Source organism: Leptopilina boulardi, unplaced genomic scaffold (assembly GCF_019393585.1).
Source record: "Leptopilina boulardi isolate dan_hultmark-lab unplaced genomic scaffold, ZJU_Lbou_2.1 LbouV2_376, whole genome shotgun sequence".
Lineage (NCBI taxonomy): Eukaryota > Metazoa > Arthropoda > Insecta > Hymenoptera > Figitidae > Leptopilina > Leptopilina boulardi.
Window position 1 is genome coordinate 500,285 of NW_026137947.1, and position 22,202 is coordinate 522,486.

The window sequence follows — 22,202 nt, forward strand, 5'->3', positions numbered from 1 at the left end:
TTTCTTCTCGAAAGACGGACACTTTTTACAAAAGCAGCTAGAGATCTTTATCTTATATAAATTTCCTAAATACTAAAGATTATACGAATCCATACAAAAACACGATTGCAAAACGAAAAGTAATATAATGAGGGGTTCATTACCTTCTGCCGCCGTCAGATGGCAGCAGAATGCAGGTCGCACAAAGTCGCAGCTGTTATTAGATTACTTTTCTACTTTTTGTTTTGCAGGATTTTGGCTGATTTTGTTAAAAGTGTTCGTGTTTTTAAAAAAAATTATTTTAAAATCAATACTATTTCACGTTCAGAGCGATAATTAAAGCTCTCTTCTTGCCAAAGAATTTTAGATACCGTTCGACACTCTTAATGCATAAATATAAAAACGAAACAAGAAAATAACTTCATTGTTAATAAATTTATATGAACCCAAATCTAAAACATCTATTATCTATACGCATATGAGTATACATTAAATAAATTTTGGTTCCTCATAAAACACTATTTTTAAATATTTAAAACTCAATTTGTTTTAAAGTGGGCACGTAAGCTGATTTTAAAACCTATTGAGAAAAGTTTTTTTATTCATCTTAGAACCACAATCAAAAAAAAATTTTAAGTGCCAATTTATTTTTATTTAAACTTCCTTCTGGCGCACCGTGTAAACCCTAATAATAATTTTTAAGAAAAAATTTTCAAAAAAAATTTTCTTTTTAACAATTTGTTATAAACAAATAGTCAAATTTGAAGAAAAAAAAACTAGTAACGTCATTCGATTCTACGTGAAGAATTAGGTAACATGTATTACTTGAATTATTTTTATATAAATTGTAAAAATAAATAATAAATTTTTATAAAATTGTTATTAAACAATTAGATTGATCTTATTCAATTTCCAGCCTATGGTAGCAGATATCAAAAAACAATAAAAATTCTATAATAATTTTTGACATTAATAATTTTATGAAAAAAAAATTGTTTAAACAATTTGTTATAAATAAATAAACAAATTGTTAATTTTTTAAAAAACTAATTCGATTTTACGTGAAAAATTACTACGAGAACAATTATTTTTATAAAGTTAAATTGTTGTAAAAATGTTATAAATAAATTAAAATAAACTTATTGTTGTCTATTTGTTTATAACAAATTATTTAAAAAAAAGTCATTTTTTAACGTCAAAAATTATTATTAGGGAATCAAATAGTTCTTTTTTCGATATCTGCTTTGTTGCCATAAGCTGTAAAGAAAATAAAATTCTAATTTATTGTTTATAATATTTTTACAACAATTTATTTATTTTTACAACTTTATAAGAAAAAATTCAAGTAATACATGTTTTCTTTAGTAATTTTTCACGTACAATCGAATGGAGTTATCAGTTTTATTTTAATTGTTAATTTAATTAATTACTTTAACAAATTGTTTAAAAAAAAAAATTTATTTTTAACGTCAATAATTAATATTAAATTTTTATTATTTAATTATTTAATTATTTAATATTTATTATTTAATATTATTATTATATATTATTACTATAATATTATAATTATTGTTAACAACAATAGTTGTTTTTTCGACATCTGTTTGTCTATGACAATTAATGTTTTACTGTTTGTTCTATTTGAAAAATGGTAAAAATTCTTTTATTTTTGCTACTAGTAGTAAAAAACAAGTTTGGTCAGACGAAGCACTAAAATAATAATTTTATTGATTAGTAGTAACACCCTATTTCAGTCAGACAGTTCAAATAATAGAAATTTTTATCGAATTCTCATTGTATTAATAAATGGTATCAAAAAAAAAAAAAAAAAATTATATAGAGTATATTATTTGAAATCTTGATTTTGTGTATAATAGGAAATAGAAACAACAACGATGGTTGAAGAGTTGAGGCCATGATGGTCTCGTTGTACTTGGAAATAACTGTCTCTAAAGTTTTACTCTTTTTTTTCTTCTTGCTTTGCGCGCAGAATTTCTACTTCCTCTATACAATTTTTTTTTTCTTTTGTTTCTCAACTCGTGCAAATATATATATATATATATATATATAAAAGTACTGTGGTTCTCAGCAGACCAAACCATTATTGGACATTCCACTATATGCACTAGACTAAAAATTTTAATATACGTTTATTGTCGACTTTAATTGCGTTCTTTTTTTATTTTTAAATTTATCTCACGTTCAATATTTTGCACGTTCATTAATCGCGAAAAAAAAATGATTTATAAAAAATTTTAAAATAATTCACAGAAATTGAAGAGATTTTTTTTTCTCAATCAAAGTATATTTGAATAAATAATTTTTTTTTTAAATTTAACTATAAAGTATGTCATCATATGGTTGGATTTCTCTTTTTTTTGAAAAAAGAGCAAATTTTCAAATCCGTGTCTATAGTATTTTTTATTTCAATTAAATCACAACTGCATTCATATACTTTTTATATAGCTATCATGTATACCCAAGTTTTATTATTATTTTTTTTTTTAGAAAAAATGTTTTCAAATAGAAAACTAGTCTTCTGTATATGTGAATATACAAGGGATAAAAGGAAATATGGATATACAAAAGTCGGAAAATACAGTAATAAATATAGGGATTTTAGAGAATTGATAGGAATTTGAATCACTATTCGTTTTGTGTAAGGGATATATACATATATATAGATCAAAGGAATATATATATATAGAGGAAAACAGTAAAAAGCAATTCAACTTCCCCCCCCCAAAAAAAAAAAATATTTCTGTATCTAGTCATGTTTTTATCAGAGAAAATGGCACACGGCATTTATCGCATATATAGTATGTGTGTTTTTTTTCGAGGCTTTATTTTCGGTTGTTGTAAAGTGCAGAGAAATTTCAACTTTCTGGCAGAGAGAAAAAGAGTATATGAACGACTCAAAATCCTTTGTCACCAGTGAACCGTATTCTCATACCGGGATGTCTCAATCGATTTTAAAAGAGCGCTGACGGTATCGCGTAAAGACGAAAAATGCCGCGATATTGCCAACTTCCGCCTTTCTCATTCACTCATCCTCATTCTCTCTCTCACTCTCTCTCTCTCTCTCTCACTCTCTCTATACCTTATTCAGTTTCATCTTCCTCTGACTCTTGAAGAAAATTCTTTTCTCTCAAACCGACCCTGCGAGTCTTTGGGGGATCAGAGAGAGGAGAGAAAATTTTTCTCTCCTCGTAACTTGAGTTCGCATGCGCCACTTCGAAGGTAATATAGCGTTGAAAAAATATTCCTCCCTTGGGACAGATCACTTTCGTGGATTGGCCAAGCTAGATACGAGACAGGCTGTTTCATGTCAAAGATAGCGTTGCTCTTTTCCTTTGATTATTCCCTATATACTTGAAACTTTAAATTTTTCATGACACACTGTAAAATAACATATAAATTGTCAATTAAAAATTCCCTTCATTCTTTCTTTCTTTTCTTTTTTCTTGTAGAATGAAAAAAAAAAAAATTTGTATTACAATTTATAACTTGGAAGTATCAAATTTATACTAAAAATACGAAATTTTTATTGAAATTATACTAAATTAATATCAAAATTAACAATTTTTAAAAGTACCAAATTTATACTAAAAGTACAGAATTTACATTCTATATTATTCAAAAAAAAAAAAAAAAAAAAAAAAAAAAAAAACATAATAAAAAATCTTAAGAAATTAATGACCATTTTCGGAACTGAAAAAAAAACGATTAATTTTTTTTTATCGCAATCGGAAGAAACAGTATTTTTAATCCAATAGTAATTAATGTTTCTTGCTGTTATTGACATATAGCCAATAAAATATTTTTTTGTTACAAAAATATTTTTTTTTTTTCATTAAGAAATATATTTTCATTAGTTTTTAAATTTTGTTTCAAAATAATTTTCCAATTTTTATTATTATTAATTTTTTTTTTTTTAAATTCATTCAAAACAATCTGACTGAAATTTACATTCACTACTAATACCAGAAAGTAAAATATTTCTCTAATTTGAATTATTTACAACAAAAAAATTTGTTGATTTTTTTGTACCATTTTTTTTCTTTTTGTTGACGATAAAAAATTGCACATTTATAGTGAGAAATTCTTGTGTTATATGTTTTTTAATGCTTTAATCTACATTGAGTTTGATCTTGGCTAAAACATATATAGGCACTAAAATGAAATTTAAGTCTACTTGATCTCTTCTTTATATAGTATACTAGATATATATATATATATATATATATATATATATATATATATATATATATATATATATATATACACGTGAGACATTTCACACAAAAAGGCTTAACAATTTCAAACCTTGTACGATAATCCGTCCTGAGAAAATTCTACTTTGTGATTGCATCGCGCGCACACAGTGATTAAATTACCTTCGGTGAAATGCTCAAATACAATTATTCCATGCATTCTAAACTGTAATAATTATTGTAAAATCCTCTTTTGAAAATTTTTTTTTTCTTTTATTCAATTTCATCGGATTTCTCTTTTACATGAACGTTCATTAAACATTTTTTTTTATTATTAATTTTCAAAAATTTTTCCTTTACAATTATTTTTATTGTAATATTTAATGTAATAATAATAAATTATTATTATTATCCTTATTAATTTTTTTCAGTTTATTATTATTATTAATTAAATTATAATTTGTTAGATTGATTACTTTTAGATGGATATGAAATAATTATAAAATCAATTTGAATAATAGGAAAGTAATATATATATTTGGAAAGAAAAATTTCAAAAGTTGCAAAATACGTGAAGCTTTTCCGATTGGCATAAGAGCAGTTAGAAAACTCAGCAGTATAAGTTTTTATGAGCAAACGAGGAATGCCATTTGGCAAATTTTATTAATTTTACTATTTTCTGGCTTCCATCCAGCAAGTTTATTGATCAGATCAATATATAAAAAAGAATGGCTTTTGCTTTCTCTCATTCAAAAAAAAAAAGGACAATGGATTTTAAATTATGTTTATTAATTTTTCAGTTCAATAATAAATATTTCAATAATGAAAAAAAAAAAAAAAAAAATGAAAACAATTAAAAATATCCAAAAAATAGAATGACAATATAATTTATTTACATAATAATAATAATATTATATTTTTATTAAATAATCGTATTTTAAATTATTGTATAAAAAAATTTTTTTTTTAATAAAAAAAACAATATTTTATTAAAACAACAAAAAAAGAGGAATTTTTTTTTATTTTCAAACGAAAGAAATATTTCTTATATTATACTGGTATATCATCATTAGAGAGGGGAAAAAGAATATTATCAGGGGCATTTTTTTATTATTATTATTATTTTTTTTTTTTAAACGTGTATTTCTCCATTTTATGTAAAGTTGTAAACACTGGGCTTTGTTCCGGTTATAAAGACAGAAACATTTTAGACTGACAACCACAAAAACTCTTAAAAAATATAAATGTTTTTTTTTCACATATAAAAATAATATTTTCATTTTATTTGTTTTCAAAATATAAACAGAAAAAATTTAACATTTCTCATCATCTTTCGAGAAATTATTTCAATTTAAAAAAAAAATTAATATTTTATATATTGTCAATTAATCTAATTACAGTGATAATTAATGTCGAATAAAGTGCAATTTAAATAATTTTCTCTCTATAATTTAGTGTGCTTTTAAATATGTCAGTAATTTCATTAAATAAATTTCTTAATTAATAATTTATTATAATATATGCATGGAATTTAGATTTCTTGAATTTTTTGTTCGATATTGAAGTCCAAAAGTTCTCTCTCTCTCTCTCTCTCTCTCTCTCTCACACTTTTTTTTCTCTCTGAATAATCGAGGACGGATATAGAATATAATTTCATAATGTCAAGCATGTGAAGTAAAATAAATATTATTTGGAAATACAAAAAAAAAAAAATCTGTAATTTGTCTAAATTGAAAATTTTTTCTTTAACATATTTTGTAATAATATTATAAAAAAAAATATAATATTTTTTTCCAAAAATAATTTCGATAATAAAATATTTCTATAACTGAAAAAATTTTAAAATGAAAGAAAATTTCTTCCATTCCTTTTTTTTTTATTTGACTTTAAAAGCGTTTGAATAAAAAAAATTTTCAGATTTTCTCAAAAGAAGAACGTCTTTTTTATTTACATCAAAGAATTTTTTTTCACAAATTAAAAATCTTCTCTCTTTCTCTCCAAAGGAGAATTATATTATTATTATTATTATTATTAAATATAAATTTTATTGGGTTTTCTTCTTTTTGAAAATTAATTTTAATGTATAGCACAAGTAAAGTAACCCCTTTTACTTGGCAAACGAAGTTGCTAAAAGCCGAAAGCCAGTTCAAACAGCCTCTAATCAGTAGGTTTGTCATGTTCTACTTTTTACGCGACGACACCGTGTAGGTAACAACTAAAAGAAACGGACTGATGTTTTTCTTGATCACAAGAAGAAAAAAAAAAAAAAAAAAAAAGAAAACGAAAAATAGAAGAGTGATAAAAAGAACTAGAAGTAGCATAGTGGACAACAATTTTACACTGTTGTATGCTGTGTAAATATTGAGCTTCAAGAGAAGATAGAGAGAAGATGCAGAATGCAAGTAAAATTCATGATTCTATAAAATACATTACAAAGAAAAGTACTTTATACTTGCATACTTTTTTACGCTTTTAATATTTCTTCTTTGTTTCACTCTTTTTTTTTTACAAAGAATCACAAAAATAAAACAACAGTTTATTTTAATTAGATACAATATTTATTTACTTTTTTTGTCGCATGTTCACGCATATTTTTCTTCTAATTAAAATCGATAATAATATAAAAATTCTTTATTTTTATTTAAAAATACAAACGACAGGAAAAATTTTACGATTTATAAATTTTTTTTATATCTTTTAAATATGGGTAAATATTTAAATTTCCCTTCAATCTTTCTCTCTCCGTTTTATGTGATTATAATTTCATTTCATTTTTTTTTTTTAAATAAAAAAGCTCTCCTGTAATGGAAAGGAAAAAAGGATGTCAAAATATTATTTTAAAACTCTGGTATATAGAGGTATAGATATATATAAAATTTGAAAGAGAACGAGTACTTACACACAGTATGAGCGTAGTCTTACTTTTTTTTTTTTTTTTTTTTTTTTTATTGGAAGCGCAGTGGGAATTTTATTAGCAAGATTTTCTTATACCCAACCGATCTCATGCTGGGCGCGCTATGCTATTTCTTTTGAAAAAAATAAGGAGCGAAGGTAAAATCCAAGGCGGAGCAGACTTTGGCAGCCAATATCTTGGAGTGCGACTTAAACTTGATCCTTCCTTTATATCCACTGAATTTAAATAATGGAGACCCTGCTAATTCGTTCTCAGCGGTAGTCAACCTCACGAGAGACATGATACTTTATATTCTATTATCTATATTTGAATCTGTGAAACCCAATTTTAGGAAAATGTCATGAAACTCCACATTTTTGTTCGGGATACGTTCAATCATCAAATTCTGAAATTGGATCCCCTTTTTTTATCTTAATCTATACAGGATTTCAAAGCAAAAAAAAAAATTCAATATATTAAATTTCTAGAAAACTATTTTAAAAGAATTTAAAAAAAAAAAATTAAAATAGAAAAGAAAATGGAAATTAAAATCTTGTTCTGAATAATAACTTTGCAAAAGTTCTGTCTGACTGAAATTTGACTTTTACTACTGATAGTGAAAATAATTTTTTAAAAAACTGAAATTCTTCTTAACTAAAAAGTTAGGAAAAAAATTGGAAAAGTTGTGTCTGATTAAAACTGGTTTTTACTACTTATAGTAAAATTCATTAAAAAATATTGTACCGAAATGAAATTACTTTTTCCTACTTATTTGAAATTGAAAATTTAATATTTACACTAATTTGAAAATTATCTGTATGACTGAAAAATGTCTTTTACTACTAATACTAAATACTAAAAAAAAAATAAAATCCAGACTGGAGTATTTCTATTTTTATTGGTAATTATTCAAGTGACCTGAATACTAAATGTGTCTGACTAAAATTGACTTTTACTACTAATTTTTTTAAATAGATTTCCTCAAAAGTTATGCCTTACGAAAATTCACTTATACTACTGTTACTGACTAAAATCAACTCGTACTACTGATAAAATTATAAAAATTTAAAAAGTCTGAAAAAAATGAAAATTTAAAAGTCTGATTAAAAAATTTACTTTTTCTACTGATATTTTAATTTAGTAATTATGACTGACTAAAATCGATTTGTACTACTTAAAAAATTACCAAAATGTAGAAAATCTGACTAAATATTGACATGTACCACTGATAAAATTACAATTTAAAAGGTCTGACCAAATAAATACTTACACTACTGGTTTTCTAATTTAGTAACTATGTCTGACTATAAATTTACTCATACTAATGATTTTATAATTTAATAATGATTTCTGACCAAATGTTAACTTACACTACTGATTTTTTAATTTAGTAATTATGTCTGACTATAAATTTACTCATACTACTGATTTTATAATTTAATAATGATTTCTGACCAAATGTTTACTTATACTACTGATTTTTTAATTTAGTAATTATGTCTGACTATAAATTTACTCATACTACTGATTTTATAATTTAATAATGATTTCTAACCAAATGTTTACTTATACTACTGATTTTCTAATTTAGTAATTATGTCTGACTATAAATTTACTCATACAACTGATTTTATATATTAATAATGATTTCTGACCAAATGTTTACTTATACTACTGATTTTCTAATTTAGTAATTATGTCTGACTATAAATTTACTCATACAACTGATTTTATATATTAATAATGATTTCTGACCAAATGTTTACTTATACTACTGATTTTCTAATTTAGTAATTATGTCTGACTAAAATTTGTTTGATCCACTAATAAATTTCAAAATAATAATAATAATAATAATAATAATAATAATAATATATTGAGAAATACTTGATAAAATTTTTTTTTAAATACAAATAAAAGTTATAAATAAAAAAAAAATGATTAAAAAAAATTACAAGAGTAAAAATAAAAAAAGAATTAAAAACGCTTAAATTTTGCAAAACTTTGTAAAGCTTAAAAATTTTAAAACCTTAAATATTGAAAGCGCTTGATATTGAAAAATTTGAGAAAATTTCTAATCTATTTTTAACAAATTTTTTGTAATCTCTCTCATCTGTTAAATAAGATATGTAAAAAAAATTTTCAACATTGGAAAATCAATTTTGAAAAATATTAATTTTTCACTATAATTAAAAATAAATTGATAAATTAAAAATACAAGGGACTTGTGATATATTTGCTATATATAAAAAAATGAAATGCATACAGAATTTTAAGTCAAAAAAAATTGAAGATATATATATAAAGTTTATCTTAAAAATGTGTAGATTTATAATGCACATTAACACACGACAGTGATATTCTATCAGTGGTCGATAAATTCCTCGTGCTGAACAACCAGTGTAGTAATGGCAGTTTTTACGAGTTCACTTTTTTTTTTCTTCTTTTCTCCTTTTTTTTTATGAAAGTCACTGACTTCTAAGAAAGTAATTATCTTTAAGTTCCTTAAGGTCCTTACCTCACGACTATCTGTGGTTACAATTCTGCTGTGAAGTGACGTAAAATTTTTTACATCTCTTCTATATATATATATATATATATATATATATATATTTATATATAGATCCGAAAACGAAAGAACTTTTAACGTTTTATATCGTGAAGCTCACAATTCATTCACGCTTCGACCCATCAACCGTTCCGTTTCTCTCTTTTTTTTCATTTTTCTTTTATTTTTCTAGTTTCTTTTTTTTTTCTTTTCTTCGACGTTCAGTTCTAGGCTTTACTGAAGCGAAGAGAAGGAGAGAAAGAAAGAGAGAGAGAGGACAAAATGCCAATAGATTTCCTGTTCGGAACCAAGATTTTATTGACTTTGCTTCAGCGCAAGGATGCAATTAATTGTGAACAGATCGGATGGAACGTAAAGGTTTTGTTCTTAATAAAAAAAAAATACAAACAAAAAATAAAAATAAACTCAGCTTACTCATAACTATGTTGGTTGATTGAATTTTTATCAACTCTTTAATTTCTCCAATTTTTCTTAATTGTATTCATACTGGTACAATTTTCTTCTCCAATTTTTTTTTTTATGATTTAAAGTAAACTTTATTTATATTTATTTATTTAATTATGTTTTTTTTTATAAATTCATTATTAACTAAAAAAAAATAAAATATTTATTTACTGTCGGAAAATATAAATCAGGATAAAGTTTGAAAAAGCAATTTTTACCATAAGGACCAAACGAGAAAATGCTAACAATCAGCCACAAATATCCCGAAATTATACTCAACTCGCTCGAAAAACCATCGGCACAGACGACGATCATTAGAGCAGATGTGCTGAAAATCATTAACACGATTAATTAAAATTCCCCTCCACAACAGCTGCGTTTGAATTTTATTTTCATATCTACATACATATTTGGGCAAACAATTCTCTCGTATATTTTTTACGAAAAAAAAGAAAAAAAAAAAAAAAAAAAACCCCCAAAGAATTTTATTATGTATACGCGCCAGAAAATGAACGTTTCCAATCACCGCATTTTTTCCACCCAAATGAATATATATTCTTCTGAAAAAAAAAAAATTCAAGAAAAAAAAAATACTGAACTAAAAAAAATTATCAAAAAATAAATGTTTTAAAAATTTATTTTCATTGAAATTAAATAATTTTTTTTTAATTACAAATTTTTTATTATATTATTAAATTATTATATATTATTTATTATTATTGTATTATTTTTAAATATTAATGAATCTTTTTCTAATTCGAATAATTTATTATTAATAAATGTTTTATGTTTAAAAATACATAAAGAAAGATGAAACATTTTAATAAGAATTTATTCTTCAGATAAAATATGTCCATATCAGATGACAAAGAAATTATATGGGGGGCAAAAAAAAAAATTGAAAAAGCATATTTAATGATTTAACGAAAGCTTGAATATTTATAAAAGTCTAATTAAAATTATGCAAACATGAAGGATGAGGTGAAGAGTTCAGCAAAAGGCTTATTTCTTTGCAGAGGATTTGCGATCTAGAAAATATTTTCTACTGAGCATATATATATATATATATATATATATATATATATATATATATATATATATATATATATATATATATATATATATATATATATATATATATATATAGTACATATGTTTCATCGTTGTTCGTGTACGAGTTGCAGAATTCAATGGCAGTCTAATTTAGAAAAGCGTATACACAATCTCGCCTCATGTATGTTAAATATGCGTAGGAATTATATTTTACATTTTAAAACCGTTATATGCAGAATCCAACGGTGGCAACAGTTATTATATATATATATATATATATATATATATATATATATATATATATATATATATATATATATATATATTATTTAAAACAGATTAATTAGTAAAGCAACATATATCGTTAAAATGAATATTTAAAAAATTTTAAAAACAGTAAAATAGTAATTAATTATTATTTCCTTCATTTTGAAAAGCCCGTGTTTAAATAAATTAAAAATACTTTATTTATTCGACAATTTTTATTTGTACAAAAGGTATTATGTTATTAAATAAACTCAAAAATCATAATTAAAAAAAAATTTATAATTTACTAATACTATATTTTTACAAAAAAATTTAATTTCATGATATAAAAAAAAATTGTATTTAAAATTAATTTTTCAAAAATAATTTTAATTCTAATATTAATATTAATAATAATAATTATTATAATAATTAAATTTCCGTGGTTCAATATAATAAATTTTCATAATTTAATATTCAATTTCAAGAAGCCAATAATTATTAATTATTCATTTTTAATTCTATTTTTCCTATATATATATATATACATAATATTTAAAATTGCAAAATGATTTTATTTTCTCGAAATGTGGTTTAATTTTCTGTGAGAAAATTTTTGTTACAAATTCCCATTGGAATTCAAAAATCGATTTTAATTAACACTCTCGTTTCTCTTGTGAAGGATCTCTCTTTAAAAAAAAAAAGGAAAAAAAGAAGAAAATGTTTAATTGAAATTCCTCATTTAACAGAGGAACCTAGTGTAATTATTTCACCTTCTCTAAAAGTAAATATACGCGCACCCAAATGTCGTGGGATGGAGATAATTTTAAAAATTTTATAGCTTCAATTTCCGGAACTTGGTTTTGTTTAACATATAAATATTTGGTGAAAAGTATATTGCCATAGGTACACTCTGTGACGTTGTAAACTCGGAAAATCCTTTTTACCCTTTTATATATATTGTATATATGTATATATATATATATATATACAATCGATCGATTTTGCTACTTCACGTTGACGACATATAGAGGCCTCCAAAATGCGGCTACCTAACGCTAACAACGAAAGACGGTCATGTGTACTCAAGGAATCTGGCACTGTCCTAAGCCCTCCAATTTATACCTTCCACTTTTAGAGGTTGAAACAAGGTGTATTTGTCCTCAATTCGAAACGATAGAATTGAGAGTGGAATTTCGAAACACGAGACGAATTACTATTTGAATAATAGTATTAAAATATAACCGCATTTTTCAAATGTTTCGCGTATAACGGCCATTTAAACAGATTTACTTTCAAATAAAAAAGAATTCAAATAAAAAAAGGTGTAACATTACCATAAAAAAGGAACATATCTGCTTTAATATATATCTCGATTTTTATGAAAAATTACAACTCTCGAGTATTTTATTAAACCTCAACAATATATATATATATATGTGTATTCGAGTGAAAAATTTATCATTTAGTTCGATATATTGGGAATGTATTTGTTCGAACAATATAATATTTAATTCCCAGGTGGGAAAAATTATTTATAATTTTTTTTTTTCAACTAACATATTATATGCAAATAAATGAAAATGAAAATAATGAAATTATTCAAAAAATTTATGGATAATTTTTGTAATAATGAATTTAAATTTGTTAAATTGGATTATTTTATGTTTTTTTTTTTAGATTTAGTGTAAAAATTTTAGTATTAAATTTTAGTAAAATAGTTATTATTTGATTTAAGAGTTAAAATTTTTTTTTTATTCATTATGTCTGACTAAAATCTACTTTTATACTACTGATAAAATTATTAAAATTCAATAAGAGTTATTAAATTTTTAATTGGACTACTAATGAAAATTAATATTTAAAATGTCTGACTAAATACATAATTTTACTACTAATAAAATTATAAAAATTTGAAAAGTCTGATTAAATATTTATTTACACTACTGATTTTCTAATTTATTAAATTCTTACTAAATATTTACTTGTACTACTAATTTTCTAATTTAGTAATTATTTCTGCCATTCTGACATAAATGTTTATTTATACTACTGATTTTCTAATTTATTAAATATTTCATACTAAATATTTACTTGTACTACTAATTTTCTAATTTATATAATTATTTCTGACTAAATGTTTACTTATACTACTTATTTTTTAATCTAGTGATTATTTCTCACTAAAACCGGTTTGTACTATTAATAAAATTACTAGAATGTTGAAACTCGTGTAAATATTTATTTTCACTATTGATAAAAATTACGATTTATTATGTCTGACTAAATAATTACTTGTACTACTGGCAAAATTTATAAAAATTAAAAAAAATTGATTAAATATATTTACTTATATTAATGATTTTCATAATTTAGTAATTATTTCTGACTAAATATTTACTTGTACTACTGATTTTCTAATTTATATAATTATGTCTGACTCAAGCCGATTTGTTTCTACTGATAAAATTACTAAAATTTAGAAAATCTGATTAATTCTGATAAAATTGCAAAAATTTAAATATCCTGACCAAATATTTACTTTTACTACTGGTTTTTCAATTTAGTAATTATGTCTGACTAAACCAGATTTGATCTACCAATATAAAATTAAATAAAATAAATTATTTTAAAAAATATTATAATAAAAAATAGCAACTCCATTATATTTATATATATTTAGTTGCAAAAATGTGTGTGTGTGTGTTAGTAATTTTGACCATCTCCCGCGGTATATAGAAAACAATATTGTCATGAAGGAAATAGAAAAGGAAGAAACGTTGCGCGAAAATGGAAAAAGAAATGAGGTGAAAGAACGACACTTGTGTTTGTATAGTTCTTCAAAGTCGAAAATGGAAGCAATTCAAGAAGTAGCCAATCTTAACGATTGATTTCTGATGTCGAATGTCGATCATTTGATGCGCAAAGGGATGCTGAATTGACTTTAAGGATCCACTGGGTCTCGAGGGAAATCAGGTATCTTCATTCACGAAACATTCAGTCTTCAAGAGTCTAGAAGATGAATTCTATAAAAAAAAAAACTCTCCCATATAAACTCTTAGGGAAAAAAAAGACTCTTTTTTTAGGCATATAACAAAACAATAAAATTATCATTGAAGTATAACAGTTTTGTCTCCTCTCATGGAAACAAAACTAAAAAAATTAATTGTCAATAATTATAATTTGTATAATATATATATAATATACAGAAAGTGTAAAATAATTAAAAGAAATTTATTTCATTAATTAAAGAAAAAGAACTAAATTCTCTTTAAAAAAAAAAAATTAACAATGACTTTTACTTTAATTGATGGTAATAAGAATAAGAAACAAAGTAACAAGAAAGGGCACGTTCGTCCTTATCCACAACTTCCGGTACGTTTTGCAATTGTGCGCATGCAAAAACCATCTGAAAACTGACATGTACGAATTGGCCTCAAACTTTTTGCTATTTACATTGTGGAACAAGAAATTTTATCTCAAACATATAACAAACATGCGCGAGAGAAAAATAATTCCCCTCTTAAAAATATACATATATATTTTCAGAAAAACACAATTGTTAATTATTATATAATTAATTATTAAAAATTATTATTATTTTAATAAAATTCAAAAATTATGTAACAAAAAATATCTCAGATTTTGAAATTAAAAAATTAATTTTCAAATAAACTAAATACAAAAAAATATATATATACATATATATATATTTGACAGCTAAAAATTGAAAAAAATTCATTTTTAAAGAAACTGAATATTAATATATAATACTGTGAAAGCATTTTATATACATGCAAGAATATAATTCCCCCGTTTATGCAAAAGTGGAAAAAAAAATTTTTTTTCTACCTTTTGATTTACTATATATACTGTGCGAATAAAAAATACGATAAAACGCATATAAAAAATAAGCCAAATGAAAATATTAAAATGAGCCGAATGCAAATAATAAAATGATCAAAGAGAACTAAACGAAATGCGAGAAATATTTGATAAAACGCACATTTAAAAAAGGTGAAAAAAAAATATTTAAAAAATGGAAAAATAAGAAACTAATAATGAAAAAAATGTCTAAAAAAAAGACAAGTATTTTACTAAACCAAATATTTGATTCATTCTACCAAATATTTTTTTTGTGTTCAAAAAAATAAATCAAAATATTTATTATTATTATTATTATTATTATTATTATTATTATTATTATTATTATTATTATTATTATTATTATTATTATTATTATTATTATTATTATTATTATTATTATTATTATTATTATTATTATTATTATTATTATTATTATTATTATTATTATTATTATTATTATTATTATTATTATAAGTACTAAAATTTATAATTTTTAAAAATTATAAAAATAGATATTTATATAGTAAAATTTTAATATTTTTTTAATTATAAATTTTTTATTATATATATACACAAAATGTAATAAAATATTAATGAACAAACAAAATTTAATAATAAACTGTCTAATAAACTAAAAACACTGTAAAACAAAAGGTATATTAATTTAATACCGACTTTAGGTACTAAATTGTTATTTGATTCTATTTTGATATACCTAAAATCGGTACTATTTTAGTACCTTCTTTTTGCAGTGTAAAGAAAAAAATTTAATTTTTAATTCATTCATCATTTTTTATTATAAAATTAAATAAATTTTCATTCAAAATGAATGATTGCAATGTTAGAAACGATAATTGCAAAAAATACTTACAAAGGAAATTAAAAAGGGGTAATATATAAATAATATACATATGAAATAATGTGTGTTGAACAAACGTATATTATAATTGGATTGCATGACTGTAATTGAAGTGAAATCAACGAACATTTTGATTAAGATGAATCAAAAAATTTTACACGAATATATTAAGTATTATATATATATATATATATCAAATGGAAATAGCTCAACTCTTATATATATGTAGTGATTTCATATAAATGGGGGTTGAGTTAAAAGGAGGAGAAATGCAGAAAAGTTGGGTGCTCCATCGTCGTAGCAATTTATTGCATGCAAGAAACTTGACACGTGTCACTATAGTGGACGTGTAACTTTTCTAACATCTACATCTCAAACATTTATATATATATATATATATTTTGCATCAATAATTTCCTTTTTTTTCTCTCAATTATTATATTTTCCATTAATCAATTAAATATTTATTCGTATTAATTATAAATATTTATTTACAAATATTTATATGCAAATATTTAATTGTGTTTATTACAAATATTTATTTATAATATTTAATATTATTTATTATAAATATTTATTTTCAATATTTATTTGCAATATTTATTTGTAATATTTAATCGTATTAATTGTAAATATTTATTTGTAATATTTAATCGTATTAATTATAAATATTTATTTGTAATATTTATTCGTATTAAACATAAATATTTATTTGCAATATATTTATTATTATTAAATATAAATAGTTGATTTAAAATAAAAATTTATTGGTACAAGTAAAATATTTAGTTTGATAATTATAGTCGATTGCTTGAATTAAATAAATTTTTTTTTTCAATGTATATTATTCGAAGACAGTGAAAATTAAACGAAACATTTTGAGACAAAGTCATGCGTAGATAATTCTACATCCTTGTATTATATATATATATATATATTATATTATATGCTTGAAGAAACTCATACGAACATGTATAATTCAATGTAAAGCTCAAGTTTCCAAAGTTTTCTGAAAATATTACACTTCTGATATACATATTACTATATACATATAGTTTAGTTGATTTATTATTAATTCTGAAGTAATTAAACGTTCCGCTTTATTTATCATCGTGAAATTTGCTAAGGGATGTTTAATAATTAAATACAGTTCATTTTGACACCGTTCAATTGAATATTTTATTACACTTTTTTTTTATTATATATTTTATATTTTTATAATTTATATTTATTTTATATTTATTATTTTCATTATTTTTACTATTTTCATTATTTTTATTATTTTTAATATTTTTTTACTCATTATTTATTAATTATTCAATTAACAAAGAAATTTTTATAAATTAAATTATATTTAATAATTAAAAACGTATAAAGAATTTTAAATTTTAATGATAGTAATAAAAAAAAAATCCAGTAACATCTCTTGATCATTAATAGTTAATAATTTTATACATTTTCTATTAACAATTAATAAATATTAATAATTAATTTTATTAAATTATTTATATACTTAAAAAAAAAATTCACTTTAATTGATTTATTTTTTATTCATTTAAAAAGATATAATATTTTAAAAATTTCGTTTAAGAGAAAGAAATAAAAAATCAAAAGAAAATTGAAAAATTTTATTTAATTATTCAAATAGAAAGAAAGAATTTCATTTGAAATAAATTCTCGTATAAAATACAAATCTACTTAAAAATTCAATATCCACGGAGAATATTAAAAATATTTCTGCAATACAGTTTATTGTTGTTGCAAGAAATACATATTTAATTTAAATTTTAATGTATGTTGTTTTTCACACGTATCATGCAACTTGCCAATTAGCAATGTTCTATAAAAAAAAAAGAAAACGCAGAGAAAAAGAATGCTTATTTACATTTTAATTGCTTTTTAGAAAATTCATATTTGAATTTGTAACTATAAAGAAATTTTCCTTATCGACTGTCGTCAACTCTTATTGAAAAATAAATTATTTCATATATATCTTAATAAATAAACAACAAATTTAAATATTATTTAATTAAAATTAATTAAAATTCTCACAATAGTAAACAAAATTAATTATTTAATAAAAAAATAATAATTATTTAATTCGCGGTAAAACAGTTGAATTTAAGCGCGCATGTTAGTTGCATCAAACGTCACACGATGGTGCTGTGCGCGCTTTCAAGTGTCATGGCCGCCAATGTACTCGGCAAAGCAATGGCAATTTTCTTGTCAGTTTTCTAACAATTGTGTTTTTATACCTTTTTACATCAAGTTTTCTACAAAACAATAGTGTATAACAATAAGTGTAAATGTGTATTTTGACAATATGACGTGAATTAAATAAATAAAAGTATTTTAATCAAAATAAAGAATTGAAACATTTTTTTTTTTGGTGAGTATAACACGGATCGAACGTGCGTTTGTTTGACATTCTCTATATGACAATTGAATATTCGTATTTGTTTACACCAATTATTTATTCATTTAATATCGTTGTCAGGACAACTGATTATTGAATTTGTGCCAATTATTAGGAGATAAAGTGATTATGTTTGCTCGATAATTATTTTGTGTGACGCGATTTTGTCTCTCTCTCTCTCTGTATATATGTATATATATATAATGTGTCAAAATGTATATATAACCTCTGTCTCGCTTACTCTCACTTGGATTCAAATATTTCATTTCATCTTATATATGTGGTACAATATCTCTTTTCTCTGTCGCGTGTCATACACAACCCCCCCCCCCCACCTCCCCAAAAAGGACACGCCAAATGTCATGAATTCTCCCGTTTTCGTAAATTTACGAGGGCCCTATCGACCGTGGTCGTCGTCCTTTTTTTCCCCTTGCCTAAAATTTATCGAATCACTCAATTACTATTAGCGATAAAGTCAACTCGTTTTTCTAGTGCTTATCTGTAAAATGACATATGATCGTCTCCTTTGAATATTTATGCACTATAAATATAGCTATGTGTTTTTCTCGTTATTGACAGATATATATGCAAAATAAAAAGGTTCAAAGTACCTCTAATGAACGACTCTTTATAGAATATATATCATAATTAACTTTATCGTTTCTCTGTTTTTCATTGATTCTCAATAATTATTATTAAACATATAAATATAATATTAACATTAATTGCACTGTTATGTATACATTTTGTGTATTATTGTTTGCATATTTATTATTGTCATTTTGTTTGTCTATTTATACAATTGTATATATATATATATATATATATATATATATATATATATATATATCTTTTATATTTATTTGATTTTCTGTTTATTATTTTGTGATATATATTCACGTTTCAATGAACTAATAATTTAATATTTTATAATAGCTTTCGTTTTAATAATCTAAAATATATGTAAAAGTTAATCTGATTGAATTTATTTTTCAATATTGTCATTGATTTTATTTTCATTTTGAGATACATTTTGCTTTTATATTATAATAAAGCTGTTTATTTAAATTAATTAAAATTATCCAATTTTCCACAATGTTGAAATTTTATTAAATTTATTTTTAAAAAAATATTTCATTATTTGAATCATATTTTTAATTTTATTAAAGCTGTGTTAAATAAAAAATTGCAACAAAAAAAAAAGGCAGATATTGTAATATTATTCTTTTTGAACTATCAAGTAATATGTTTCTTATTTTTGTTTTTAGGAACTTCCAAGCACGAGTTCTACTTCAAAGTCGTTACAGGTTCGTAATAAGTTTAATACCTTAAATCTTCTTATGATATACTCTTGAGTGCATAAACTTTTTAACAGTGCGTAAATCATCCATTCTTATTAAAATAGAGAAATATTTTTCTAATTTAAAAAAAATTGCTCATTTTTTAAATTTAATTTTATATTAATATTTTAAAAGGCAATTTTTATTTCATAGCATTTTGAAATTTAAACTATTTCATTATTAAAGACTTAGTATTTGCATTTTTAAAATATTCGATGAAAATTTCGAATATTTTGTTTTTTAATCTATTATTTAAAGTATTTAATTTGAATTAAATTGATTAAATTTATTTGCAATATATTGGAATTCGATATTATACAGATTAAATTTAAATGGTACTAAGTTTGATATATTAAAATTAAGTACCTTAAAATTTAACTTTATTTTCTACAGTATATTGAATTTATTTTTCGAAAAAATTCCAATCTTCTAAAAATTATCATATAAAAATAATGATTAAATTTTACATAAATTTATTAATTAAATATTTTTTTCCATTAAATATTTGTGTTTTCATATGAATATTTATTTATATATATATATATATTTTTTTTAAATTATATGGGAAAAATTGAAAATGTTTTTTAGATATTTTGTGCTTTTTTTAAAAATATTTTTTCCTGCAATCATTCACTTTTCAAGTGTTTTGTTTTGTAACTTTAGTATATATAGGATATATATTACACTTTTACCAAGATTCTTCAACTCACCCTTGTAATTTCTTTTTCGTAATTCAGAAAAGAATTTCTTCTACGTGCTCTGAGATTCATACTTACATATTCTCGACTATTTTAAACTACCAAGTCACGTATCAATGGTATGCTGTCAGATTTTTTTTTTCTATTTATTCAAATAGTTACATCCATTACTTTGTGAACTCAAGGAGAATAATTTTTTAATTTGCAAAAAGCTTTCAATCCTTCAAGCTTTGTTAGCTTGAGAAAAATATTTAAATATTCATAAATCCTTTTTACACGAGCTTCATTTGTATAACTTTCATAATTTTCTCTCTCTCTTTTCCTTTTCTTTCTCCTATAATTGCTTTTATAAAATTATAAATTGTATAGTAGAAAAAATACAAAGTCATATATATAATTAAAGATAAAATACTATATTATGTGTATTTAAATTCTATTTTTTTAGTTTAAATGTTGATGGATATTTTGGACAAAATTTATCGTTCATTTATAGTTATTTGTTTTTAATTTCACACTTAAAAAAAAATTATTCACTATGTTCAACTAAATATTTATTGCTATCAAATAAATAATTATTTGCCTTAATAAATTTTATTATTATTCAAAATTAAATTTGATTATTTGTCATAAATTATTGGCTAATAAATAATTAATTTTTTTAAAATATTTATTTAAATAAATAATTCTTGAATTATGTATCAATTACCGAATACTAATTTAAATAAATTTTATTAAAAAATAATATTTAATATTTATATATAATAAATAATATTATTATAAATAATATTTGATTCAAATGACAATTTTTTAGATCAAATAAAATTTATTTAAATAAAAAGGCATTTAAATAATAATCAATATAATAATAATGATAATAATAATAATTTAAATAATTTTTTTCTACTGTAAATACTAAACATTTTTTTATTGTTAAATATATACAAAAGGATAGGCCTTTCCTTTCTTCTTGGTGATATGTTACTTTATTGATTTCTTTTTGTACCCCCCGTGTGCTTTATGAGTCGGCAAATTCTAATATTCCTTTCATCCTGTGTCGGTAATGCCTTTGTGAATTTATAGAAAATTTTTCCCTCATATTGAAAAATTCTACATTATCGGCAAATTCATCCCTCCTGTAATACCGACTGAAAATCAACCCCTCTATGTAACAACAAAAGTTCAGTTACCGACTGTTGTGAAATTACTCCCCTGATAAAATGATAAAATTATTTTTATACCCTATTCCTTTTATCGGCAAATAGAATTTCCTTTTTCCATCTTTAAATGGAAATATTATCCTTGAAGGATAATATGCGAGAATTTTGCTCCATTTAATTTTTCACTAATGGTATAATATCAACAATAGATAGAAAAATATTTTTTTATTTCTATTCAATTAAAAAATGTTTTATATTGACAAACAAAATTTATTTGAATGTTATTAATTTTTTTACAAAATTTTAGTTTTCAAATATTTTCCAACATCATTTTTAATTATTTAATTTGAAAATTACTTTTAAAAATATTTGAATTTGCTAATTGAATTCGAAATTAATTATAATTATAAATAATAATTTTGAATTTTATCGAAAAAAAAAATTTATTATTTCAATATTCCAGTAAT

General features: G+C 22.2%; 1 protein-coding gene and 1 long non-coding RNA gene across 8 annotated transcripts in view; one reads left to right on the top strand and one right to left on the bottom strand.

The window, feature by feature from the left end:
- The window catches only part of LOC127287858 (tyrosine-protein phosphatase Lar), a 434,077-nt gene that overhangs the window by 80,105 nt on the left and 331,770 nt on the right, over positions 1 to 22,202 (top strand). For 6 of the 7 annotated variants that reach the window (XM_051314984.1, XM_051314982.1, XM_051314987.1 and 3 more), the window contains exons 1-2: positions 18,297 to 18,513; positions 19,809 to 19,847. The gene's annotated coding sequence lies outside the window, so the exon portion shown is untranslated. Of the gene's footprint in view, positions 1 to 18,296; positions 18,514 to 19,808; positions 19,848 to 22,202 lie in introns of those variants that run through there. The other variant, XM_051314983.1, reaches the window with a different exon arrangement.
- LOC127287861 (uncharacterized) overlaps positions 1 to 22,202 on the bottom strand; it is a 120,865-nt gene that overhangs the window by 45,462 nt on the left and 53,201 nt on the right. The gene's annotated exons all lie outside the window — the stretch shown is intronic.